We start from the raw sequence: 27,973 nt of genomic DNA on the forward strand, positions 1-27,973 counted from the left end.
TTGTCCAAGGAACACTCTCCCAAGACTGTTGAGGAAAGAAACTTCATGGCTAAGGTACCATACGCCATTGGAAGTCTTATGTATGCCATGGTTTGCATGTGTCCGGATATAGCCCAAGCAGTGGGAGTTGTCAGTAGATTTAGGTCTAATCCTGGCAAGAAACATTGGGAAGCCGTGAAGTGGATATTGAGATATTTGAGAGGTACCATAGAGAAATGCCTATGTTATGGAAGGGGTGTTCTGAACCTGCAAGGGTATGTGGATGCCGATTTTGCAGGTGAGATAGATCTCAGAAAAAGCACTACTGGTTATGTCTTTACAATAGGTGCTACTGCAGTGAGTTGGATTTCTCAGTTACAGAAGATCGTTGCTTTGTCTACCACAGAAGCAGAGTATGTGGCCGTTACAGAGGCAAGCAAAGAGATGATTTGGTTATAGGGATTGAAGAAATAGCTTGGGATGAAGCAAGAGAGGAGTGTGTTACACCGTGACAGTCAGAGTGCTATACATCTTGCTAAAAATTTTGTCTTCCATTCTAGGACCAAGCACATTGGTCTCCGGTATCATTTTATCCGATCTCTGTTGGAGGATGAGGTTTTGGCACTTGAGAAGATCCAAGGGAGTGAGAATCCAGCGAATATGTTGACCAAGACCGTGCCTACTGAGAAACGGAAGTTGTGTGCAACTTCGGTGGGTCTTCTTGCTTGAAGACCATGATGGATGAGCTTAGTGTTTCATTAGTAAATTGGATTTGGATTGAGTTGTTACAATTGAGATGTGATGTGCATGTAGAATCTTGAAGGTTCCAAGTGGGAGATTGTTGGGTTTGTGGAACTGTCGAGCTTTAATTTGCTCCAGTGTCCGACCTTGTTACTTTTAGATTTTAGTTTGGAGAAGGGGGCGCGACCCGCGCTCAACCATGCTTTGGACGAGGCGTGACCTGCGCTCTATTCACTAGAAGTTAGCTATGAAGGGGGCGCGACCCGCGCTCAACCATGCTTTGGACGAGGCGTGACCTGCGCTCTATTCACTAGAAGTTAGCTATGAAGGGGGCGCGACCCGCGCTCAACCATGCCTTGGCCTGGGCACACCCCGCGCTCATGCCTCTGAAATTTTCACTGATTTTTTAAAATTTCGGCCCAAAGCCCATTTTCTTACCTTTTTCTATATGTACCTATATAAAGGAAATAGATTAGGATTTTTTAGATAACTTTGAGAGATTCATTTCTTGGGTATTGCGGGAGCTCTATTGAGCTAGGGTTTGAGTGAGGCCTCTTGTTCTTGATTCTTGATATCTCTTGTAAACTCTCCAATCTTTGCTATAAAGGAAACTCGGCTCTTGTGTAGATGTAGGTAACATTTACTGAACCACCTTAAATCTTTGTGTCTCTTTGCATTATTTACTTCCATATTTATTGTTTGCTATGATTATGATGATAAATTAGTGGCTTTGCATGTTAAGTTTGTTGTGATAACTACCAAAAGACTTGGGTGAGTGATTTTCTTGGTGTGATCTCCAAGTTAAAATCATTTGGGATAGAAATTAGCTAGATTGAGGTGTAACTTTCTAGTGAAATCTCCCAACACATCTAACGACATCATATTAACCTGCTAACAGAGGATACCTCCAATTCCGCCAGCCCCTTGACAAACCACGAACCCTCTTGTGATCTGTTAGTGACAAACTCAAGACTGCACCCAAACTACCGGTACTCATTCGCAAACCACTCCAGTAGCGATTTCTTGTCCTGAATTTCCAAGTATGAAGAGTGTGAGGGAGTAATATTCACATCTAATGAATAGTAGACATGTGTCCAGCATAAACAGAAATACCACACCGACCTCATGTCAATGTCCTCAAAGCTCGCTTTATAAGCAGCTCGCCTCATGTAGGTGGTCTACTTCAGCTCGCTCCAGGATAACGCAGGTCAAACAGACGATCTCATGCAGAACGCCTCAACTTATGACATCATCTCTTATCCATATGTAATCATTACCAAAGGTGTACTTTCACAAACCACTGCCGCAAGCTACTAACCACAGCTACTTATCCCCATCATTACAGAATTCCTACCAAAGCTAACCTAACACTCATCCTTAATCTCAACCATACATCCGTACATGTCAGCACACGTGTCTCACAGATCTTCATACTCAACGACTATAAATACCACCTACATGAACTACGTCAGACCTGATTCTTCTCTCCCCCCAGGATCGAGAGAAGATACGTAGGCAGTTCGCTCATCAACGAACTCGGTCTTATCAATATCCAATCTCCTTCTCCTCTTAATCTTGTATGTAAAGGAGAACCAAAATGCTCCTTTACATGGGCACCGTCTGTGGTCTCGATTCCTTGAGAATCACTTTATAAATCCTACCACCAAAAGAAAAATTCTAAAGCCCACGAAGCATGGAAAGCCTCAAAGCTCAAGTCCAGAATTTAGTCGGTCACCTAGGCATAATGAACGGGCACATTACCCTGCTCCAGCGGGAAAAGTTTCCAAATTAACAATTTTTTGTTCTAATTTCTTTTGGATATTAGTTCGATCTAGTGCAGGTCAATCAAGCTCCAATGCACAATGGGGGCTAGCCACAACCATCTCCGGACTGGGGCTTATTGTTTCCATCTCAATAGGCTCAAATCAGTTATTATGCTCTATGCATCTCCAGAATTACTATTGTTAGTTCGAACTAACTCTTTGGTGTTAGCTCGCATTTTGTACAGGTTCTTCAAGCTCTAAACTAGGGGCTAGCCTCAGCCATCTCCGAACTTGGGCTAGTCATTGTCATCTCAATAGGCTCAATTCAGTTATTATGCTCTATGCATCTCCAGAATTACTACTCTCGCATTTTGTACAGCTCGCATTTTGTACAAGTTCTTCAAGCTCCAAACTAGGGGCTAGCCACAGCCATCTCCGAACTGGGGCTAGTCATTGTCATCTCAATAGGCTCAATTCAGTTATTATGATCCATGCATCTCCAAAATTACTACTGTTAGTTCATACTAGCTCTTTGGTGCTAGCTCGCATTTTTACAGGTCAATGAAGCTCCAAAACTGGGGCTAACTATAGTCACACCAATTCAAGGCTAGCTATTGACGACGATATGATCTCCAAAGTAGGATGCCCATGGACTCACCCGAGTCACAACACCCAGCTAAATATAACGCTCACTCGAGCTCAAACGCTACATAGCGTCACCACTTCTCTCCTGTTGACAAGACCCCAGAGTTCGTCTCCACTCCTATTGTCAAGACCCCAGAGGTCGCCTCCGCTCTTGTTATCAAGATCCCAGAGGTCGCCCCAGCTCCTGTTGGCAAGACCCTAGAGGTCACTTCCGCTCTTGTTGTCAAGACCCCAGAGGTCGCACCAACTCCTGTTGCCAAGATCTCCATTCCTCCGGTCGAGAAACAATCACCCGAGACTAGCTCCGCTGAGGTCGCTTCATCTTCTATAGCAGTTCAGCATGAGGAAACCACTCACAACTCGTTCTCCACATAACAAAACACTCTCAGGACTTTAAACGTGCTCAAGCACAAAACGCTCTCTTGAGCTTACAGGGTCCACAACCTCTCCGACTCTTGCTAGTCGAGGACCTATATTTCTAGGATCGACTCAGCGAGAATGCTCTCAGTGAGCAATACGCTTTCTTAAGCTAACACGCTCTCCGTGAGCAAAACGCTCTCTTGAGCTAACAGGCTCCACAGCCTCTCCGAGTCTCGCTAGTCGAGGACCTATATTTCTAGGATCGACTCAGCGAGAACGCTCTCCGTGAGCCATATGCTTTCTTAAGCTAACACGCTCTCAGTGAGCACTACGCCCTCAGGGGCTACATACGCTCTTAGTTAGCAGCACGCCTTCAGAGGCTAACTACGCTCTTCGCAAGTAGAACGCTCTCAGGAGCTTACAGGCTCATAGCCTCTCAAAATCTCGCTAAGTTGAGGACCTATACTCCTAGGATCAACTCCGTGAGAATGCTCTCAGTGAGCAGTACGCCCTCAGGGGCAACATACACTTTAGTGAGCACGCCTTCAGAGGCTAACTGCGCTTTTCGCAAGCAGAATGCTCTCAGGAGCTTACAGGCTCATAGCCTCTCCAAATCTCGCTAAGTTGAGGACCTATACTCCTCGGATCAACTCCATGAGAACGCCGATTGAAGCGATGCATACCTCGGGGGCTACATACACTCTCAGTGAGCAACACGCCTTCAGAGGCTAACTACGCTCTTCGCAAGCAGAATGCTCTCAAGAGCTTACATGCTCATAGCCTCTCCAAATCTCACTAAGTTGAGGACCTATACTCCTAGGATCAACTCCGTGAGAACGCTCTCAGTGAGCAGTACGCCTTCAGAGGCTAAATACGCTCTCCGTGAGTAGAACACTCTCAGGAGCTTACAGGCTCATAGCCTCTCCAAATCTCGCTAAGTTGAGGACCTATACTTCTAGGATCAACTCCATGAGAACGCTCTCAGTGAGCAGTACGCCTTCAGAGGCTAAATATGCTCTCCACGAGCAGAACGTTCTCAGGAGCTTACAGGCTCATAGCCTCTCCAAATCTTGCTAAGTTGAAGACCTATACTTCTAGAATCAACTCAGTGAGAATGCTCTTCGTGAGCAATACGCTTTCATAAGCTAACACGTTCTCCATGAACAGCACGCTCTCTTGAGCTTACAGGCTCCATAGCCTCTCCAATTCTCGCTAGTTGAGGACCTACATCTCTAGGATCAACTCAGTGAGAACGCTCTCCGATTAGAACGCTTCCACAAGCGCTACAAGGTCCCTCGACCTACGCTCTTTGTGAGCAGAATGCTTCCATAAGCGCTACAAGGTCCCTTGACCTACTGGAGCAACACACTTACATACGCTAGAACGAACACTCGAGCTCTCTAAGGATCCCTCGACCTATGCTCAACTTAGTGCAGAACGCTCTCTACGAGCCAACCATTTATTTGAACTAAAAAACTCTCAGGAGTTCCAACGTTCTCCAGCACCATACGCTTTTTGTAGCTCCAAGGCTACTTAACTCTCGCACGCACTCTCAAAAGTTATGCTAAACACGTGCCAATCACGTGTCTGCTTCAATCCACCACCAGTTTGCTATATAATACGGAACGATCTCTCCAGCACGGTGAATATTTCTATTCACATTCGTTCGCCTCCTCACATATGCTAAACACGTGGCACCATTCTTTCTCAGCAAATCGCTTCTCCGTATAAAGTGACCTACTGAGAAGGGGCAGTGTGAGGGAGTAATATTCACATCTAATGAATATTAGACACGTGTCCAGCATAAACATAAATACCACACCGACCTCATGTCAAACAGATGATCTCACGTAGAACACCTCGACTTATGACATCATCTCTTATCCATATGCAATCATTACCAAAAGTGTAATTTCACAAACCACTGCCGCAAGCTACTAACCACAGCTACTTATCCCCATCATTACAGAATTCCTACCAAAACCAACCTAACACTCATCCTTGATCTCAACCATACATCTGTACATGTCAGCACACGTGTCTCATAGATCTTCATACTCAATGACTATAAATGCCACCTACATGAACTACGTCAGACCTGATTCTTCTCTCCCCCCAGGATCGAGAGAAGATACGTAGGCAGTTCGCTCATCAACGAACTCGGTCTTATCAATATCCAATCTCCTTCTCTTAATCTTGTATGTAAAGGAGAACCAAAACGCTCCTTTACAAAGAGGTGGCAGAATCACAAAAGTTGCTCTGAATGGCCCTTGTTCTTTGTTAAAGAGTTTTATGAAAGTCTCACCTGTCATGTTGTTCTTCAGCTAGTACCGGTTTATATCAAGATTTTCCCACACAGTAGGTGTCTCCACAGCTTCCATTTCGAGCGCTTTCAGAGTATCATCAATGCCAAAAACACACTTCCTTGTGTTAAGCCTAATTTCCTCAAAGAACTTCCCAATCAAAAGCTTCTCCTGAACTAACTTCAGATTGGACAAAATCTCAGCGGATAGCTCAATGGCCTGATTGAAACCATCCTCACCTCCATAAGAAACGTCAACAACATTCAGTATTTTAGCTTGGAGACGAGGATGTAACATATCAGATTGGATTAACTGAGTCTTAAAGTCTCCCGATCCAGCAAGAATCAATCCCGAAACATTGGGCTGGCTGGTGTAAACATTGACTAAAAACTGTATTGCCAGCTCAGCTGTCTTCCTCACATAGTTGTGACAGCTCTCCATCCGAAGCCTAGCAAACCTCAAACTGTTGGGAGTCACATTGTTGGGGAGATCAACAGTAAACCTGTGGAGAACTTCACAAGTATTGGCACTTAACATCCCGGAAAGAGCTCCATTCCCATCCATTACTATGAAGCCAAACTTATCGTCATACTCCAATAATTCATTCAGGGCCTCTGTATGGAACTTGTTATCGCAGACGTATAGTGATGCATTAATAGGCCTGAAAGGCTCAAAGTCAATTGTAACCGTTTTCTCCTTTCCATCATCCGTCACAGTGGTTCCAGGTTATAGAACCAAACCATTTGGAGGAACCTTGCTATAAAGCTCCAGCCTCTGCTGAGCTGATGTAATGGCATCCAACACGGACTGACGATTAACTTTACTTTTCATATTTGAAGCAGTAGCAAATTCATCACCCAGCATCTTAGTTACTCGTGCTATCTGGTCACGTGGAGGCACAATGAGAGAAATCATGCTAGTATCCTTGCCTCTGGCAGCTTCCAAGGAATTGATCAGTTTCTTCATCTTCCATATCTCAATGTTCTTATCAGTTTCGTGACGGCCTGACATTGTGAGACGCAGAACCAGAACAAAATTGAGGCTTACTGGTTTGAGGAGAAATCCTTGATGGGGAAGGTGCATGCTATGGCAGTGATGAGATGTTCAAACTAGGTATGGTCTAAGGGTGTTCGAGTTTTTATATGGTCTGATTGAAGACGTGTATAACGTACAAATTGCTAATGAATTCCTAAGCAGAGTCTATTTAGGAAATAAATTCCTATATAAAACTTGATTCCGATTCCGATTCCGATTCCGATTCCTTAGAATAGAATTAGAATTGTGATGCTGATGAGTACTGGGCTATTCTAATTACCCCGTACTGGGTGGACGCATAATGGGCCTTAAGCTTGAAGGCCCAATTGACAAGTATATGGGCCTCCATATTCGCTAAAACTACGCGGCAATGCCAGGGAAAAAAAGACAGAAAAAGTGCAAGGTACTCCTGTTCAGCACCTTGATTTTGTGCATGTTGCTCGTTGATTTTGAACAAAGAAAAAGTGGGTCTTCTATTTTATAGCTGGTTTTGTGTTTTGATCATTTGATGATAATCAATTTGGTTGTGGCGCCTCTTTAAAAGAACTAGTGCAGCCGAATGACTGAAACCACCTTCAGGCCTTGACAACGAAAATCTGTTGAAAACTAACAATTTCAATGGACCCTTACTATCTAGTGAACAAAGAATCTAAATGCATATTTTGTAAGGTTTTAATATAAACGAAGAGAACAAAGAGACTTTGGCATTTGTCCATGTATTAGCTTATACGAAGTTGAGATGCATTATTTTTATGGATTGAATACTTATGATATAATGGTGGAACACTCACACATTGAGAGAAGCTAACTTTGGGGCAGATGCTGCTAAAAAGGGTGCTCTCTTGAACTTAGGAGACTGTCTTTGGAGAATTGAACTACTAGGCCACTGTTTGTCCCAGCTATAGAAAGTCCATTCCGGACATACTATAAATTTGATTAGACATTAGCTATAGTAGTTTTTGTTCTAAGAATCATGTAACAACGCTATTAATTGGTCCATATCGTATAAAAATAAGAAGAGAAAGTTTAACAGTTTGATGCCCATGCTTGATCACTTGTGGAAGTTCGAGAAATATGGGATATTTCAAGGTTTAGTTGAATATCATAGCAGAAAGCCGTCTCAGCACAAAGTATTAGAAAGAGCGAGAGCGGATTGTCATACTTGTCACTAATGCTATAATCCATCCTAGAGTAGCAGCTGTTGGTTGGAAAGTGGAACAAATGCAGAGTGAGAAACCTGTGGGCACCCAGATAGATACTAATGACAAGCTTATGAGAGAAGGGTTGAAGTTAGAATCCAGTTGCTGCGTGCCAATGCAAACAGGACTGTGAAGCCTATGTGCACATCTTCTTTAAGTGCATCACAGCAAGTCAGTCATATGATTATTGCATTACAGCAATAATCATAGAAACTTCCGAGATTCAATGAAAAATGCTGAGTTGTGCCCAGGATCGGAGAAGCTCTCTTTGTTGGAGTGGTTGGCAAATAAGTACAAGATTTTTTTTTTTTTTGAATTGGTTACGGGGTTGAGGCAGACCCTACCTGTTGATTAAACTTCAAAGAGTACAAGAAATTTGGTTGCAGTCTTGAGTTTGTTACCAAAAAGTCCCAAGAAGAGTCTCAGTTTTGCAGAAGTTTGGGTGGCATAGGTGGTATCCTTCGCTACCAGCTTGAAATGTTTTTTTTTGTTTTGATCGCTACCAGCTTGATATGTGGTCATTGGATATGTTGTCTGATGATGGAGAAGTTTTTGAAGATCCTGATTAGCAACCTTATACTGTCAGCAAGATGTTTATTTTTTTTCGCTTGATATCAGTGTGAGGGAGTGATATTCTCATTCAGGAATATCAAGCATGTAGAGAAAAAAGAGTTTTTTTTTGTTTTTCACGCCAGAGCTACCAAGGCCAGAGTGGACGACCAGCTCATGCTCCAAATGTTTTGGCCGACCCGCACTCAATGGGCGCCAGCCAGCCAGTCCTTTTTGTGGGCTTGGCTATTTCTGAAGAATCGCGATTTTGGTTTTTGGTATAAAACAAAATCAGTTTTTGGAAAACCTAACTTTTCCAAAACCAAGAAAAGAGAGAGATTATAAGAGAGCAATTCTTTGTGAGTTGAAAGCGCTCATTCTTTGTGAGTGAATTGAGAGACTTGTAATATGTTACCGTGGACATACAAGAAAGCTTGAACTCGCGATGTGGAAGTAGGTAAATTCGCCGAACCACGATATATATCTCGCCTTGTGGTTTGTTCTTCCTTTACATTAATTGTTTTACTTTATATGCTTGTTAGTTGATATTGAAGTGTTGGGATATTGCTCGAGGGTGTTGAAGTCTTGTCTAGTGTGAAGGATCGATCTTTGTGTAGGATTGATCCGTTTTGTGTAATTAATAACGTTGTTTTACGCGACTTATATATTCACAACAATTGGTATCGAGGCGTAGGTATACGACCTAGGATTTTGAGTTTAGTGCTCAAAATTTGTGTAGAAGAAGGTGTTCGATTAAATTCGAGGTGAAACCGCTTTTTTGGGTTATTGTGTGTGTAACTTGAAAGATGGCTCTAAAGATGTCAAACGCAAGGTTTGAAGTAGAAGTTTAATGGGAAGAATAACTTTGGGATTTGGCAAGTCCAAGTAAAGGACATCCTCATCCAACAAGGTTTGCACAAGGCTTTAAAGGGGATTAAATCTAAAGCGCGAAGTATGAAAGTAATGATGATTGGGAAGAGTTCGATCTTCGGGCTTATTCATCAATCCGGTTATGTCTTGCTAATGAGGTTATATATAGTGTGATGGGAGAAAATACCGTTGCCGGTATTTGGCTCAAACTAGAGTCTATGTATATGACCAAGAGCATGATTTAACAAGATGTACCTTAAGAAGCGTCTTTATCGGTACATGATGGTCGATGGTTCAACGATGCAAGAGCACGTTAGTGAGTTCCGTCGACGCCTAGCGATTATTTGAATGTTGGTATGAAGATGGATGATGAGGATCAAGCGGCATGTTTAATATTCTCCTTGCCGTAAAGCTATGAGCATCTAATGACTACATTCATGAACAGAGAAGTCAGCCGATCTTGACGAAGTTCAAAGTGCACTTCTTTCTTATGAGTTGATGAAGAAGACACGCGTAGAGAATAGCATTGATGCAGTCGTAATAGTGGCAAAGAGGAAATTCAGATGAACGTAATTATTCAAGTAATGAGAATTCTAGGTCCAAGTCAAAGAAGCCTTTAAAATATGTACAAAGGCTTCTCAATTGCAATGAAAAGGACATTATGCAAGTAATTGTCCTCACCCAAGAAAGAGAACAAGAGAGATGGTCAAGAAAGGTAAGGCAAAAATTGAGGCAAATTATGCTTCGTGCTCAAGAGGATGAGTTCACCTGTGTGTCCACACAAGGCTATATGACCGAAAGGTGGATTCTTGATTCGGATGTTCCTATCATATGTGCCCAATAGAAAGTGGTTTACTTCTTATGAGAGCATTGATGGTGGTTCCGCTTTTAATGGGTAATGACGTTGCTTGTAAGACGGTAGGAATTGGAACTATACGGGTCAAGATGTATGATGGTGTAGTGAGGACTTTAACCGATGTGAGACATGTTCCCCGAGCTAAAGAAAAGTCTTATTTCTCTTGGTACCTTTGATTCCAAAGGCCACAAGTTTGTGGGCTGGGTGGAGTCCTAAATATTGTTAATGGCTCTTTAGTTGTTATGAAGGGTCAAAAATATGGAACCTTGTATACTCGATAGGTAGTACGGTGATAAGCGATGTAGCAAAATGTGCATGTAGTAATGATTCCGAGTGCACTAAGATATGGCATATCGCTTTAGGGCATATGAAGTTTAAAAGGGTTTGTCCGAGTTGTGCAAGCGGGGTTCTTGAAGAACTTGAAGAAGCCAAGTATGGGGTTCCGTGGAGCATTGTGGTCTATGGGAAGCAAAGACAGAGTCAAGTTCAAGTCAAGCAAGCACACGACAACAGGCATCCTTGATTATGTGCATACGGATGTTTGGGGACCCTCTAGGGTGGCTTCCAAGGGAGGTAACCGCTATTATGTCTCATTCATTGATGATCATACTCGCTATGTGTGGGTGTATATGATGAAATCGAAAGATGAAATGTTTGAGACATTTAAGAAGTGGAAGGCAAGGGTTGAGAATCGCACAGATAGGAAGGTAAAGACATTACGGTCTGACAATGGTACTGAGTATACCTATGGACCTTTCCAAGAGTTCTGTGCGCAACAGGGAATTGCCAGACACTAGACAGTCAGGGGCACGCCACAGCAGAATGGAATGGCAGAGAGGATGAATAGAACTTTGCTTGAAAGAGCAAGATGTTTATTGTCTAATGCCAGTCTAGGCAAAGAGTATTGGGCAGATGCAGTGTCCATGGCGTGTTACCTGTACAATAGGTCACCATTACCAAATTATAGATTGCGGGACACCTTATGAGGTGTGGTCGTAACCCAAATGATTATAGTATTTTATGAAAGTGTTTGGATCGACAAATACTACTATGTAAAGAGACAAACAAAGCTAGATCCTAGAGCTAAGAAGGCCATATTCTTAGGCTTCGCAAATGGGGTAAAGGGATATAGATTGTGGTGTCTAGAAGACCACAAGTTCCTGGTCAGCAGAGATGTTACCTTTGATGAGACTTCCGTGTTATCTTCAAGAAGTTTTGAAGTAGTCGGGCGTAATGGGCGAGTCTATAGAAGTTCAAGCTAATGAGCTTGAGTTGTCCGATCTGCAGATGACCGGTTAGATCATGATGAGGTACCAAATCATGGAACCGCATAAAGAAACAGAAGAAGAGCAAGAGCATCCGCAACTTGTAGTGGCTGACCCTAGGCCACAGAGACAAGTTAAAGAAGTGCACAAGTATGGGCACAAGAAGCCGGTGAAACACTATGGTAAGGTGGATTTAGTGGCATATGCACTGAATATCGAAGATGATGAGCCAGATAGCTTCAAGGAAGCTGTTAGAGATGCTCATTACAGAGATTGGTTGGGAGCTATGCAAGCAGAGATGGAATCTCTTGATAAAAATCACACATGGGACCTAGTTTTATTGCCAAAGGGCAAAAGGACTATCGGCAGTAAATGGGTGTTCAGAAAGAAAGAGGTCCTTCCCGAACCGGACAAAGATCGGGTACAAGGCAAGAGTGGTAGCAAAGGGTTTTTCACAGAAGGAAGGAGTTGACTACAATGAGGTATTTTCCCCGGTGGTCAAACATACGTCCATTCGTGTGTTATTGAGTCTAGTTGCTCACTTCAACTTGGAGTTAGAGCAACTTGATGTGAAAACCGCTTTGCATGGGGACTTGGAAGAAGAGATCTATATGAGACAACCCGGCGGTTTGTCGCTTCTTGAAAGAAGATTATGTATGCAAATTGAATCGGTCACTATACGGGTTAAAATGTCGCTCGCCTGCAATGGTACAAGCGCTTTGACACATTCATGATGCAACATGAGTACACCCGAAGTAAGTATGACTGATGTGTCAACTTTAGAAGGCTTCGTGGTAATGACTTCATCTATCTCCTGCTTTATGTGGATGACATGCTTATTGCTTCCAAAAGCATGGTGGAGATAGACAAGTTGAAATCTCAACTTAGCTCTGAGTTTGAGATGAAAGACTTAGGTGGAGCCAAGAAGATACTAGGCATGGAGATTGACAGAAATAGGAAGAAGCGACGGATAGTTGTATCTCAGAAGAAATACCTTCAGAAAGTAATTTCTCGATTTGGTATGGAGAATGCAAAGTCGGTTTCTACACCTTTAGCTGGGCATTTTAGGCTTTCAGCTAAGTTCTCTCCTCGTTTGGTGGAGGAACAAAAGCATATGGCTAATGTTCCTTATGCAAGTGTCGTGGGTAGTTTGATGTATGCTATGGTGGTGCACACACGCATTACATTTCACAGTGCGCTTAGTGTTGTAAGCGGTATATGGCAAATCCCGGAAGCAAAGATTGGGAGGCAGTGAAATGGGTACTAAGGTACTTGAAGGGTACCTTGGATGTGGGATTGGCTTATGGTGGAGGCACTTGTTATGTCAGTGGGTTTGTGGATTCTGATTATGCAGGTGATCTAGATAGACAACGATCGACTACTGGTTATGTGTTTATGATGCATGGTGCACCGGTTAGTTGGAGGTCTATGCTACATGCTACAATTGCTCTATCTACTATTGAGGCAGAGTATATGGCAGTGGCAGAGGCAGTGAAAGAGGCACTATGGCTTCGAGGTCTTCTAGATGATTCGGGTATTGAGCAGAACAGTGTTGCTTTGTATTGTGATAGTCAGAGTGCTATTCATTTGGTGAAGAACCAAGTTCATCATGCTCGGACCAAGCATATTGATGTCCGTTATCACTTTATACGGGATGTCGTTGAGGATGGTGATGTAGCACTTGAGAAAGTAGACACCCATGACAATCCTAGTGATATGCTGACGAAAGTTGTCACCGGAGTTAAGTTCCAACACTGTTTGGACTTGCTCCAAATCCTACATGTTTGAAAGAGCCCTGTGTGGGCATAGCCCTTCGGGGCAGTTGACTGCGAGTCTTCCTTGCTGGAGGTGTTCCTACTGGATGTGATCTTGCTGGATGTGTTCGGCTTGGTTTTATATGTTAAAACCTCACAGAGGTGGAGAATGTAGAGAAAAAAGAGTTTTTTTTTGTTTTTCACGCCGATCGCTACCAAGGCCAGAGTGAAGCGCGACTTCCGCTCGTCCTTTTTTGGGCTTGGCTACAAGAATCGCGATTTTGGTTTTTGGTATAAAAAATAAAATCAGGTTTTTGGAAAACCTAACTTTTTCCAAAACCAAGAAAGAGAGATTATAAAGAGAGCAATTCTTTCCGAAGTTGAGCCGCTCATTCTTTGTGAGTGAATTGAGAGACTTGTAATCTGTTACTCGGACATCCAAAAAGCTTGGAACTCGCAGCTGTGGAAGTAGGCAAATTGTCGAACCACGATATATCTCGTCTTATGGTTTGTTCTTCCTTTACATTAATTGTTTTACTTTATATGCTTGTTAGTTGATATTGAGAAGTGTTGGGATATTGCTTGGAGGGTGTTGAAGTCTTGTCTAGTGTGAAGGATCGATCTTTGTATAGGATTGATCCGTTTGTTGTGGGTAACGTTGTTTCCGCACTTATATATTCACAACAAAGCACATATCCATCATAGCGGAAATACCATACCGACCTCTGACCTCGTTCCCCGAGCACCTTCAGAGTGACCTACATCATTAGCTCACACACTCGAGCTACCAGATCGCTCAAGAACAGATCAACTCGCACATCCTCACGCATAGCGTTCTATCTCGTGACACAGCCCATCTTCTAGAAGCAATCATTGCCAAAGTCATACTTACACATTATATTACCGCAAATTACGAACCACTGTAACCACTCCCCGTCATTATAGAATTCCTACCAACACCATTCCAAGTTTCCAACACTCTTTCTCAATCTCAACCCTACATTTGTGTCTGTCAGTACACATGTTGGGTAGATCTCCACGTTCATCAGCTATAAATACCCTCTGCATGAACTATGTCAGACCTGATTCTATTCTCCCCCGAGAAGTGAGAGATAGATACGTAGGCAGTTCACTCAGAATGAACTCGGTCTTTCCCATTTCCAAACCCGTTCTCCCCACTAAGTACATTCGTTAGGTGAAACTAAATCACACCTTTACAATCAACAAGATAGGTTCGGGCTCAAATGTTCAATCCTAAATAATATTTGTGATTGTGGCTTCACTCATTTCGCCTGCTCTGTTCCTTTGATAAGAGGTTCCACAAAGAATAAAGGTTTTGCTTGCTACTTCATCTATATAGTTTTGGTGTATGCCGCCCAAGGCAAAGTGGGGCAGGCAAAAACAAATTTGTGGCCTTAAATGGAGAAAATAAAGGATAAATAAACCGCCTTCCCTAATTAATTGGGAACTTTAGAGTGCATTGAGTGACACGGTGAAAGGAAGTTATCAGGAAATGACATTTATATCTTTAGTTTCTTATTATATATATACTAGTAAACGGGCACGTGCTAGGTGAGAAAATTGGGGTGGAGAAAATCAATATGTAACATGTTTTAGATTAATAAGGGAAAAAAAGTTCAATACGCTATGTCATGTTGCAAATCGATCTTGTCGAGCATTTATATGCGATTGAGGAATATTGTTGGATTCATATGAGAGTACTAACTGTAAGATATAAGAATATTATATCATGGTGTGCAACATAATTGCTATTCTACATTAGAGAATAAAATTTCTCAAAAAAAATGCAAGAAGAATAACATTTTTTTATTATTGTCTTCAAAAAATATCTAGAGAATCCATAAGTTCTTTTTTTAATGTGATTAAATAAGCAGGTAGTTTGGACTGAGAAAGGAATTGTTGGTAGCTAACAAATGCATTTTTTTTTTAATATTTAGATAGATCACATTGAGAAACAATTAGAAAAATACATTGGACACTATTATATTTGTGCTATAATATGTGGATTGAATTAAATGTGTAAATTAAAGTTTTCTGGAAGATATCTATGTGGGAAGACTAACATTTAAAAAGTTTCAATAGAATGTGGATCTTATTTCATGTGTATGGAGATTCAATGATTCAAATAATGGTGTGATGAATTTTTTCAAACTATCTGTTTGGAGGTGGCGTCAAAAGGAAGAAATTATGGATGCCAGTTGCATTGCTGAATTTTATCTGTTTAACCCTGTTGTTAGTTGCACAATCTTTTGATCAATTCTTGCATTGGTTATTGGTCCCCATTCTGAAAATGTTATTAGCACTTAATTCCAAATGCATTTTTTTTTTTTTTTGCAGGTTTCAGGCTTAAACAAAGAAGTAAACGATAGATATTTTCTATTGTTTATGTTCCATATTATGATTTCCTACATAACTATCTCAAAAGCAAAAAATAAATAATCAAACAATATTCAACCAATATGTGGCTTTTATATGCAACTTGAAGATGTTGAAAACAAAACAACCATCACACAGAACAAATAAAGAAAAACAGTCTAGCTGGTAAACCAATTTATACGAACTTTAACTCGTAATAGTAAACCAAGTTTTTGATGGGAGTTACAGAGATTCGAACGATAGTGAGAGAGATGACGCTTTCTTTACGGCTCGAAAGGTTTAATTGTGTTGAAGGAACTCTTAGTAAATGGGCACTTGTGTTGCATGTGTAAGTCATATAGTTGATTTATTGATATAGAATTTAATATGAGCAAATAATATGATAATTGTAAGTACAATAATTCGCATCATTATTATTTTGGATATGAATTTGGAGACGCTAATTGTTTTCTCAACTGCAGCTTCATCTTTAGGCACCTGCATTTTTGCCTTTTCATGTGCTAAAAAAAAATATTTGGAGAGGAATCTAGCTGCATATATAAAATTAGGGGAGAGAGAATAAATAACTCGAATTTACCTTGATGTTGCTGCTATTATAACTTGGTTCTTGAAGTTGTGCATTGAACTCAGGAAATTCATTAGATTCTAGTGAATCAAAGTCCTGAAAAAATGTTCATGGTTGTTAGTTTGTAATAAATTCATATTTTTTGGATGTACATTGTAAAAGATGTATATGATGAATCAGAATAACCACTTTTACCTTATTGTATTTGAAACGATCAATCGAATCTATTGGTTTCACGATTAAGAATGTCAATTGAATCTCACCTAACCAGCAGAAGCATTGCAAGATATTTGAGAGTTTGGGAGGAAAAAAATTGTGATTAATTAAAGATGGTTAAGATGAAAAAAGAAAATATATTGGCTAGGAAAAATTATATATTAATAGTTTGTTTCTTGTGGGATATAGGCTTTTTAAATGTTTTTTTTGGCGGAGATGCAAAAGTGGGCATAATTTATCGGGTCAATTTTTTTAGTATCAGCAAAGGGAGTAGCATATTCTAACCGATTGAGGAAAGAGCATGGGAAGGCAGGAGTAGTTGCACATAAATACACCTCTCTTCTTAAATGGTTGGAAATCTTTGTTGACATTTTTTAAACCAAAAAAGAAATTGTTCAAGCCTTTAAACTTGACAGATTTGACATATCTAGGGAATTAAGCCAAGTAACAGAAACTCATGGGAAGATTTTCCAAGTGTGTTAGACTTAGCAATTCATCAACAAAGGTGGTTCCAATTTCTTATCCATAAATATGTGCATCATCCACACAGTAAATTAGTAACTCTTGGAGTAATGGTAAGGTGACTTGTTGTAAATGAGATCACAACGTCAAATAAAGACACCAACAAAGGGCTTCATACACACTACCTTTAGGAGAAACATTTGCAACTGAATATTCTTTGGGAGGGATTCTGGTGGTGGAACCACTTACCAAGTCCTTGAATCAGATTGTTCTAGCTCAAACTGTAACCAGGAAAACTTTGCAAAGTAGCAAGGATTCAAGCACAGTCTTCGATCTTCATTAATCTCTTTGTCGCCGGAAAATTTTCTTCTCACTCTTTCTTGGTTATCTTCCTGCTTGGTTTTCCATCAGCCTTTGGAGGATATAGAGGAGGTACCTGATTTTGGGCTTCCCCATCATCAAGATGTCTCTCTAGAATCCTGTGATGCTCAATGAATAAGTTGATTCTCTTAAGTTGCGAAATGCTTTAATTGGTGTAGTTGACAAACTTTTGTACGAGGTCGTAGATAGGGCTCTCCAATTGTTCTCCTATTTTTTTTTTGCAAGAAATTATTATTTAATACAAAATTGTTTGTAAGATAAGAATGTAAGGGTCCTAGGTCTTGATAAAAATTATTTGGAACAATTGCATGCATTTGATTTTCCTGAAACCAAAACATACGAAATTAGTTGGTAATTGTTTGCAATAAAAATAATAGAAAGGGAATTTGTTCAATTCAAATAAAATTGGCTAACTTTATCGTCTATCAAGACCATGTCAAATTTTATAGTTTTTCCTTGCAATTCTTTTACAATGTCAGATAAAGGAAGATATGTCGGCGTTGCCATTTCGAAGGAAACCTATAAAATTTTAAAGTAAGAGGAATATAGAGCAGGGAAGGAATAACAAAAAAATAATAAATCACTCTGGAAAGTGTAGTTGTCAAATTGCTATTTCATTATAAAAAATTACAGTACTATGAAAAACAAATGAGACGATGAAACAATGTAGTAAGGATAAAATTGTGACCATTTTAATTTGATATATGCAAAGTATTGCAGAAGAGACTAAGATAGTAATGAGCAAACCTTTTTTGCAGGGTGATGCTATTCCCAGATGCCAAAGATGCCACATGAGAAATTGGGAAGCAAGATAAGAAGTTAGGCATTGGCAAAGTAACAATTTCTGTATGAGTCCTTTTCGAAACATCAACTCTGAAGCACCATAAAGCGCGCCAAACGAATCTGCCACAAAATATTTATGAAATAGTTATTTCTAATGGAATTTGCTGAAGTAATTGAAATAGTTATATTGTTGCAATTGATTACCTTTTAGATTCGTATTTGCTTTCGAAAGCAGCCTAACATTGTCAAACTCAACGAAATCAAATTTGTATAGCGGAATTTCCGGATGAGCTTCGGAAGATCCCCTGACAATAGTGTCCCATATGATAACTATAATAAATTCATGTTGAATCGGGCGATATGAATCTCTTCTAGTTTGCACACTGAAGTTTTCAATATGATATACATGTCCTTCATGAAGAACATTTGAGAATGTGTTTGAATGGTTTTTAGGAACAATTGCTTGAATCTAATCTCCATGGGAAAAAATCAGAGCATTAAGACAGTTTCATATCATGGAAAACTTAATGTGCAGAAATGCAAATGACTTAGACGACTTACTCTTTCATTAATTAGGACAACATCAAATCTCTTCTTCTTATCTTGCGAGTCTTTACTACCTACAGTCCATCTTCTCTTGACACGAACTTTAACTTGACACTTTAGAGTTTTGTCAGTTAATTCAGAGACTCGAACATATTCTTCTATGGCCATATCTAATTGCACCTACAGTACAATGAAGCGAATTAGCATAGAGGAATAATAATGAATTAGCAGGTGAAAAACTTGTAATATAAAATAGAAAAGATTTAGGAGGAAACCTTTTTTCAATGATATGGTTCTTTGTTCTTCGCAAGGATGCAATTGGAAATGGAAAGACAGCAGAAGAAGAGAGGGATTTGAAAGTGCAAGACTCTCAGTATTTATAGTGATCATCATACCTCTTACAGGGATAGTTAGGACGGTTAACGTATAAAGTAACTGAATTTGTGTTCTGAACAGTTCCAAGGATGTATATTTCTTCAAATGTAGAAAACTGAAACCTCGATTCTTGGCTTTAAGGGGATGTAGTTAAGCAACCGCCTTATAAAATTAGGATAACTTAGATACTCTAGCAGCAAAGAAATTTGGTCAGCCCTGTATCCAGCCCAGCCCAATTTTTGCAGATAAAAACGAAAAAGTATCCACCATTTGCTTCCGAAAAGATTTTTTTGTTGTTAGGAAAATATTACTAAATAATTGAAGTGAATAACCTCTTTAAATTTGATTTCAAAATGTATTATTACTGATTAAATACAAATAAATGTGAAAAAATATAATTCGAGTAATAAAATGGTTCACAAAAGTAAAAATAGCTTCTAATCATAGGTTTCGCCAATTTCAGTAAAAGTTGCAACATCAAAATAAATCTAATACTGTGTTGAACGCCTTAGTGAGTGAGCATCCTCGCCCAGCTAGTGCGAGGAACCTACATCAGTAGCTCTTGATGAAAACTTGGTACCCCTGGCGGTGAAGTGAACATCAAATTAGCCAGCAGTCTAGAAGCATTTTCTTGCAGTGCCGCCGGGATATGGCGGTTATGTTGGCCTTCATATGTGGTTATCACAATTGATGGATTCTGAAATGATCTCTCTACACGTTTCTTCATAGTGCTCTTCGGGCTAGTGCATCTGTAATAGCTATTGAAAATGCCAAACAAATTAGACAGTTAAATGAACAACAAAAAAGAAATAAGCAAGAGAGAAATTGTAGGGGTACATTCTTAGTGAATCAAGTCATCTAACTGAAGTTTCATTAACTTGTTGAAGAATCTATGATATAATGTAATGCAATTCTAGCTAGCATCAGACTATCAATCATAGTGTTTGCATTCACATTAAAGCATATACAGAAGTATATATATTCAAATTAGATAAGGATTGAAGTTTATTGATGGATGATGTTACATCCATTTTAGAAACTGCAAACACTACATATATATCAAGCTGAAATATTTTATTAATAACTATAACAGTTTTAAACGGGCACGTGGTTTCACTATATGGATCAAATCCATCCTTCTTTCGAAGAAAAAAAAGTAACTGTTCGCCAGAGATGGAAATCATACCTTTGATCATGTTAACTTTATCAGAATTGCTTAATGCTTTTGACATCTTGGCGGCATCTTCATCAGATGGTATATTGGTAGTCACCGTCTTGGAAACCGAAGAGCTTCAAATGGCTGTTCAGAAACAGAAATCTTGAAGATGTGGATCTAAGTTCTCTGTGCCATCCAGCTTGACATCAAAAGTGCTGAAGACAAATTAATGGCCTTCCCTCCAGGTTGATCCTCATTTCCATTAGTCCTCACTTTAGTGTTAGGTTGCAAAAAGCATGGTGACGTGCTATTATCTGAATCTTGAAGAAAACGACTCTGTTGTACTTCAGTGGCATCACCACTTAAATCTACAACAGGAGGCTTTAACTTAAGTGACTCTGACGCAGTATTGAAAGAATGCTTATATGAGTCTCCCGGATCACATTTGTAATTGAGATGATTGAAACCATCAACAGGTGTGTTAAGATCCTAATTTTGAGCACATACCATAAATGGATTCAGAACTAAAATTTCCAACTTAACAACAATAGAAAAAAGAGACAGCAGGAGAAAGAAAACAACAAAATAAATATAAAATGTGTAAACCAATAACAAATGATAGTAGATGTAAAATGCATCAACGTAGGGTGTAGATGGCCTCTTTCAACAACACCCTATTCATGTTGAAAGGCTTCTTAATTCTATTTATATATATTTTAAAACTTCTTATGGCTGGATGTGATGTTGATAGATAGTGTAATCTAAAGTCATTATACGAACGGGTTTGAGGATTTCTAGAGCTAGGAAAGAAAGGTTCTGGTTGCTATCTGATTTTTATTGTTATCTTAGGTTTCTTCAAGCCATAGAAAATGGTCCCTTTCAATGCGATGGACAACCTATTGGGGAAGGATGTCCCTACCTAGGTTCAGTGACACGAAAACACTGTCCAATTTCACACTGGAAGGATGTCCCTGACCAAATCAAGGTATGGAAGCTTGCTATATGGAAGCTTGTTATGGTTTGTTTCAGGCTTCTTTCAGTGTGACCTCTTACCATTCCAATTACCATATATTTTTTTGATCCAGTGTTTTGAAAACAGGATGATTATACTGTCTCTTCGACCTACAAAACTCAAATCCTTCAAAGAATTAATAAACAGTGGAGAGAGTTCAAGAGCAAGCTTCGGTCTAAACATTATGATAAATATGATATAGTCTTGGAAAGAAACTGTCCAGGAGGTGTTTGGCACAAAGACAGGGTTATATTTGTCGGCAACCAGTCAACACCAAATGCACAGGCTTGTCGCAGTAAGGGCAAGTCTGTAAGAGAGGCTTTAAAGACTCCACACACATATGGTAGGCGAGGAGCAACAAGAACAAATAAGGCCATGTCAATTCTCTAGTTTTATATTGATTTGTTTAAATGTCTATAGATATTGTCCTGATTATATTTGTGGGGGGAACATTCTAGGCTGAAAGAAGTGCGAACTTAAGCCATCAGAATCAAAGTGCCTCACCAAAGGTCTCAAGGCCCAGTGCAGCCATATCTGAAGATCTTGGTACAAAACATATTTTGGTATCTGTTTTTCCTAGCAATTATGTATGGATAATGTTTGTATTTTCAAAATGAAATGTGAAAATTCAGACCCACTTGTTTCATTAATTGTGTTTGGGTAGGCAAATAGGAAAATTACCCAAATAATCATGTTGTATGTTGAGATAACCCAAATCCACCATCTAGAAGTTTTCGGACTGTTTTTTCTTGTTCACCTCTGCTATCGCACAACCTTAATTCTCTCAACTTCTCTCATAGCGGACCTTGATTCTCTCAACATCTTCCCTATTCAGCTTTACCTCTGCCACATTTGTGCTAACCAAAACAGTAGATAATAAAGCCTGATAAAATTTATCTACAAAAGAATCTGAAAATAATGTAGGACTATAAATAAAAAGATAACTAATCAAACACGACCTAAGAAGTAAAAAGGACCGCGAATGTAATAAATAAGTAAGACAATCAATTTAAAAGAAATACAAAAGGAGAAAATGGAGACATCCAAGAATGAGTAAACCAAGATGTCTCCAAACTAAAGGCAAGCCCAAAACTAATTTTTTTTGTTTGATCCTAATAAAAAAAAGATTGGGAGACATTCACAAGTCCAAAAGGCAAGTGAAATAGGTAAAAACAAATGAGAAGATACTTAAAGAATGAGTTCCAAGTCTTAGAAGAATTATGCAGCCATGGATAAATGACTCAAAGGATGGCAGCTGCGGCTCTGTCGAAAATTGGGTTCTACCTCCTACAGCGACTGTGGCATATTTTGCAGCCATGGATAAATGACTCAAGGATGGCAGCTTGTGACTCTCAGCAGAAAACGGGTTTTACCTGTTACCATACCTTTGGTACAGTGTCTGCAGCATTTATACTAAGTTCAAATGAGTCAACGTGCGAGAAGGCTTTGTTATATGTATGTCAGAATGATATTCTAGTAGCATACAACAAAAATGGCAACAACAATATAGTCTTGTATAGACTTTAAGTACGTCCTGATCTTATAAACTGACAGCAAAGACACGGAGCAGCATACTATGAGGTACTTCAGTTTCGAATAAGAATGGGTGTCCATCTTATATAGTAGACTCCTGATCTTATAAACTGACAGCAAAGACACGGAGCAGCATACTATGAATTAGTAGTTTGGTAAGACCTTGTGTTTGGTGTACAGTAAGGGCAAAGCTTAGTTCGTTGGGAAATCGCTTGATTGTAAAATAGAATGTAAGCGTGATCGGACTAAAAAAAAAAGGTAATCAGCACTTTTAATACAAAGAAAAAAAAGAAACGGCCATTGGAACTTGCAACTGTGCGAGTATCCAAATTCTGCTTCCAACACGTAAATCTAGTCTAATAGTTGGTATTTGATCACAATATTTGGGTATATAACTTTCTTGCAATTATTTGCTCATACATCACAACTCTTACACAACACATTTATCAAACAAATCATGAACCAAAGCAACAAACCTAGGAAAATACAGTATCAAAGATTTAAAAAGAAGCATAAATCCCAAGTTTACCTCTGTCGTTCCCTTGCCCTCATCTCAGCAGGTTTCTTTCTTGTCTCCTCTGCAAACACAACTGTCTGCTCCCGGCCATGAAGAACTTGTCCATCCATTTGATAGTTCGCTTTTGCGGCATCATCAGGATCCACATATGGAACAAAACCAAAGCCACGTGGCTCCCTCCCACAAAGTATAATTTAGCAACAATAGACACGATTGAATCAACAATACATATGATCACCAAGTAACTTCTCACGCTAAGTTAAACAGAATAAGCCTGGAATATGGGAGAGTCCAGAGATGCACAATGAAGCTATTGGTATTTTATTATAAGTTCAAAAGTAAAAGCAATCATCTACCGCTGTCCTTGCAAATGTAGTGTTTTAAGATAACTACAAGTTCTTCATGACATGAACATCTAAAGATTTTTAAAAATGCATCCTTGTAACAACACAAAAGCGATAATTTATTTCTCGCACTCTAATTTTCTTTCGTAGCAATTGACAGATAAACGGGCATAATAACATGCAAGAATGTGCACCAATTTTCTGCAAAAAATGGTCATCGAAATAAGAGAGTTAAAGTGAGCCAGAGACATCGTGTGACTGTGCGTGTATGCTGAAGTGTGACAGGGTTACACTGAACTACTCTTCACAAATAGGTAAGCTAGGGTCAGATAATCACCTAGCTAATCATCTGAGAAGAAGAGATGTCGATCCGAAACCAGAAGAAGAGTAATCAGAGGGGCCACCACATCCAGCCTTTGCTAGGAATAGGGATGAATTATGATCCAAACAGTCGAATAGTTTCCCAAAATCTATTGAGGGATATTTTTTTTATCTGTTTATCTTTTTGTGTCCTTCAGTTGAATCGAGTTCGCCGGAACATTCAACCATTTCATGGATAATTCCAGGGGAAAACCTCTAATGCTAAACATTTGCTGAAATCAGTTGACATCTCCAATGAGAAGCTCCCCCTGGAGCTAAAATGGGATGTTCTGAGCCGAACCATGTGTCACCTCTGACCAATATGGATCAAAATGCTGTGGGGACGTGGAGATCATTTTCAGTGACATCCATAGCAGTTTAAGACACGCAACAATAAATACACGTCATACGTGACATTAGAAAAATATTAAGAAATACACATTAAAAATAATATTGGAGTGGATGGAGTTAAGAGGGAGAAGATCCTTTTGATTGGACTCGTCCTCATAAACCTTGAACATACACCAAGACGCCAACAAAGAGAAGAAAATCACAGTACATTGGGAATTGAACTGAACTACAATTGTTTACCATGAAATACAGTTTGAACGATCTGAACAAACTACAAAATGCATGGCAGATGGTTGAAAATAGACAAAATATGAATTCCGTTTGAAATTATTGATGAGACGTTAAAAATGTTCCCATTGACTGCCATTTTTCAAAAAAAAAATTACAACCTTGTGTAGGGAAACTAAGCACGACATAATACTATATACATTAACTTAGACAACAATTTAGTCTAAATAACAGCATCGCTAAACATAAATGTAAAAGTGAATGGCCATAAACAAAGGAAAAAGTTAAATAGGCTACAGACTATAAAAGGTAAAGAAGGGGAGAACTTTTTGGCTACGCTGCATTTAAGATTGGTAAACTGAAATGATGTCAAAAGTAATGCATCCACCAAAGAGATGTCTTATTACATTGTGAGTCAACACTTAAGAGATATACAAAGACCCACAAAAGAATGGTATGTAGCAGACACCCTAGTGAAGATTAATCTTATATTAAACAAATAATCCAGAGTCTATAATTTTATATATAGAGCACACTAAAATCATTCGGGAAACAAAATAGCAACATGTAACATAATGAATGATACCAACTATAAAACGAAGAACAGAAGCAACAACATTATGACAATCCATTCTGGTTCACACAGAATCAGTCCTAATAATAAATTAGTAGCTCTTATTTATTAAGAATGCACTAAACTCTCGAGATAATCACTAAGGACGAAAATTGAATGGAATACACCTGAAAAATGGGAGTCGCAGAACACACACTCCTGGATTAATTGTAGATAGCCTGATAGTGCTATTGCAATCTGAAAGTACAACAAAATCACTCTAAATACAAATCTGATCTAAACAAAATAATAAATGATAATGGAAAAAAAATAAATGAATGAAAATGTGAAATAAAAAACTATGGGGCAGTCACGTACTAATAAAAAATTTGGAATACATATATTGAATAAAAACCATATATGCAGATAGTTAGAAAGAAGTGCCATTTAGATATATCTTATCAGTCAGGCACACACAAAAAAATCGTGTGGAACATGAAAGTGATGAAGACGACAACGAAAACGGGAGAAAAAAAAAGAGCGAACCTGCTTTTAAAAAAGAAGAACCTGTTTTCTGTGATTGCCTGCAAGATAATTGAAAGTGGTTTCCTACAAAGTGGAAACAGAGAAAGTTTAACTTACCTTACATTCTTCCACAAAGTTTTATTTGGATAGTTTTGGAGGAGGAGAGACGATGAGAACGATGGTTTTGTAGGAAATCGGCAGAATTCAGTGGAGAGAAGAGCATGTAATTGGGAAAGTAGGGCAATCGAAAATTTCAATCTTCAATGACTGCTTCGTACGTTTTATTGGGGAGAATTGAATACACTGGACGGAAACTATTATTTTGGTATTTGGTGGAGGAGATGCACTGTTTTGTTTTTTTGGTAACTGGAGATGCACGTACTGTTTGGATTATAATCGGTTGCAAAAAACAAACTGTTGTACCTCTAATGACCAACATACCCTTTCACTTAAAACTTTCCAAAAATTTAGGGGGTGAAACTTTCGGGTACCTTTTGATTTAAAAGTTTGGACAACTATAAGGCTAATTTAGAGACTTGGAGGTAAGGGAGGAATTTGAGCCGAGTGGCGTGGGCTCAGCTCGTTTAAGCTCGGCTCGAGCACGTTCAATTAGTTAAATGAGCCAAACTTGAGCCTATATTATAGCTCGTGTAACAAATGTGTTTGATGAAGCTCGGTTCGATAAGCTCAAATAGCAACTTCGCAGTGTAAAATAACATAGCTACTTGTGCTTGGCCCAGGCTCGTTCATATAATATATGTGTCAAGCTTGATGAACTTATTTCAAAGCCCGCCTAATAAACGAGCCGAGCTTGAGCATAGTGAAGCTTGACTTGATTAGTTCGAATTCCACTCTTACTAGAGGCCTTCCCAAATATGTGGCCTTAGGCGGCAGCCCTAACTCGCCAAATGACAAGCCGGCGCCGTAAGGAGTAGAAATGGCGCCAAGTGCATAATTGCATAAAGTCTATGCTGCTTAATGTTTAGAAATTATGCTTCTCGTTTGGTATATGCTTAGTGTGGCTTGTTTTTTCGTATAATGTATGGATTTTGAACACTTGTTAATTGGGACTTTGTCAAGAGGCAAGAGTCCACAAGGTAATTAGTGATGACATGATACGTAACCTTCTCCATTTTGGCTCCAACAATTCGGGCATGTTTGACTACTTGGAAAGGAGCCGACTAAAAGTACCTATCAATATTAGATTATTATAGTAAAATCGGTTATAGCGTTTGTATAACAAAATTACCATTTGTGAAGACATAAGAAGAGCTCATGCTGATTCGAATATCTATCATATATTTAAATTTTCTAGCTAGGCTCGCCGGCCGTCTGAAACCTTTAATCCAATGTAAATCATACTGGCATTATCACTAATTGCCTAATAATACCATTTAAACAAGTAAATGAATGTGTACAATCATATTAAGTAGGAAGTGTGGGGAAAGGTGACCAGAGAAAGAAAGTAAAAAACAAAGAAGAAGAATTGAAGAAGAAGAAGGGGTAAAAAGTTGGCTACTACTACGCTTTGTCTTCTTCTAGCACGACTAACTGGTTTTTGTCTCATTCTTGGTCTTCTTCAGCAGCTGGAGAACCTCTACGCACAGGGACGGAGCCAGGATTCTAAGTCAGGGGGTGCGAGATTATGTGCACACCCCACCCAAAAAAAATATATATGCAATTTTTTTTTGTCAGAAGGTCTAAACAATAAAGATCAACAAAATTATGCATTTATTTTAATTTACAAAACTAGAGTGCGTTGACTACTAAGAATTTAATATGGACAGATGAAATTAACTACTTAAATACTTAAGCCATTAATTGATACTACTATGTCTATATATATACACATAATCTAGTCTACATGTCTACAACAATTCAACAAATTGTTAACATCCTATAATGCCATAAGTCTATATAATCCTACTATCATGTGGAGAAACTATAAAAGATTAATATTGAAAGTAAAAAATTACTGTTTTGTTTTGTTTTTTGTTTTTTTTAAGTGGAAATTTTATTGATAATGATAACGAGTTTTACAAATAGTTAGGACAAGCGTGCAACAAGCTGCACCGCAAATCCTTTTTGAATTTGTTTTTTGTTTTTTTTTGTTTTTGGGTTGAGGTATGACATTCGAGAGTGAAAGAAATGAGGGAGAGCTTACGGGTTTGTTATAGGTGATTCTAATTATACAAACTGACCGGTTAGGCTTTGAGCCTTGGCTATTTGTTTTAGTCTCATTAACCCATCAAACATTCAACGACACATTTGTCTCTCTTTAATGGTTTTGGACTCCAAATAAATGATAAATGATAATTTTGTAAGGGCAAAAAGAGAAGTAAAAAAAAAC

General features: G+C 39.1%; 1 pseudogene; it reads right to left on the bottom strand.

Moving 5' to 3' along the window:
• Positions 1-1,611: 1,611 nt before the first annotated feature.
• LOC147477135 (eukaryotic peptide chain release factor subunit 1-3 pseudogene) lies at positions 1,612-6,802 on the bottom strand (annotated as a pseudogene).
• Positions 6,803-27,973: the final 21,171 nt, after the last annotated feature.

This window comes from Coptis chinensis, chromosome 9 (genome assembly GCF_015680905.1).
Source record: "Coptis chinensis isolate HL-2020 chromosome 9, ASM1568090v1, whole genome shotgun sequence".
Classification (NCBI taxonomy): Eukaryota; Viridiplantae; Streptophyta; class Magnoliopsida; order Ranunculales; family Ranunculaceae; genus Coptis; species Coptis chinensis.